The 934-nt window shown below is 25.5% G+C and overlaps 1 non-coding gene across 1 annotated transcript; it reads right to left on the reverse strand.

The window, feature by feature from the left end:
* Positions 1 to 457: 457 nt before the first annotated feature.
* Positions 458 to 561, reverse strand: LOC135274975 (U6 spliceosomal RNA). Its single transcript, XR_010342714.1, has one exon. It is a non-coding gene; the product is annotated as a U6 spliceosomal RNA (small nuclear RNA).
* Between the last annotated feature and the right edge of the window lie 373 nt (positions 562 to 934).

The following is a 934-nucleotide window of genomic DNA, read 5'->3' on the forward strand; positions in this document are numbered from 1 at the left end:
CATTTCTTTCCATTTATTTTATAATACCAGTAAAATATCACAGTTAACATTATAGCTTATTATCATTACAAATTAATTTATTTTGGTTATAATAGCCAGGTTAATAGCAAAATAATTAGAGAAATATTTTTAATCCAGTAGCCTAATTCCCATTGTGAAGAATTACAAGAGTTTGTCCCAGAATATGTTCAAATTTTTAAGGATACATCTCATATAGTATTTTCTATATCCCTATATATATTGTTTTCTGTATTTATATACCACTATTCATATGTTCTATGGCCATTTTTGTCAATATTATTTTTAAACAAGATCATAGCTCTGAGTTAAAATAAGTGGCATATTTAATAGAAATAATATATTTTCCACAGAAAACTCACCCTAAGAAAATTTGAATTAAATCTATTTATAAAATATGTTAGATTTTTTATGAAACAATACAAGAAAAAAAATTTTTTTTAATAAGGAATCCTTCACAAAATTGCATGTTATCCTTGCACAGGGGCCATGCTAATTTCTGTATTGTTCCAATTTTAGTCTATGTTCTGGCAAAGCGAGCACAAGATAGTATTTGTAAAAAAGAAAAAAATTGAAACCAGTACATCACAGAATTAACTCAAAATTCATATCACTCAGACCTAGTTTATGTATCACTCTTCTCATTTAACAACATTTAACGCTTTCTAGAATTTTCAATGAAATTCTAAAAAAAAAAGTTTTGTTTTTCCTTCTTGATATATCAACTTTATTTATATTTACTTCTTGTGAAGTATGAGAAATTTTGCCTTGAGAGACTTTGTATCTTTTCAAAACTTTGTTAAATTATGTTTAGTTTTTCATATATTTATCTTCTAATTTTAAGTGATATTTTTAAATCTCTACTTCTTATTTCTCTAAAGACAGACTCGATCCCAGACTTCATAAGATGGACAAA

Source organism: Aotus nancymaae, unplaced genomic scaffold, assembly GCF_030222135.1.
Source record: "Aotus nancymaae isolate 86718 unplaced genomic scaffold, 86718_ANA_hifiasm-v0.15.2.pri h1tg000014l, whole genome shotgun sequence".
NCBI classification, from domain to species: domain Eukaryota; kingdom Metazoa; phylum Chordata; class Mammalia; order Primates; family Aotidae; genus Aotus; species Aotus nancymaae.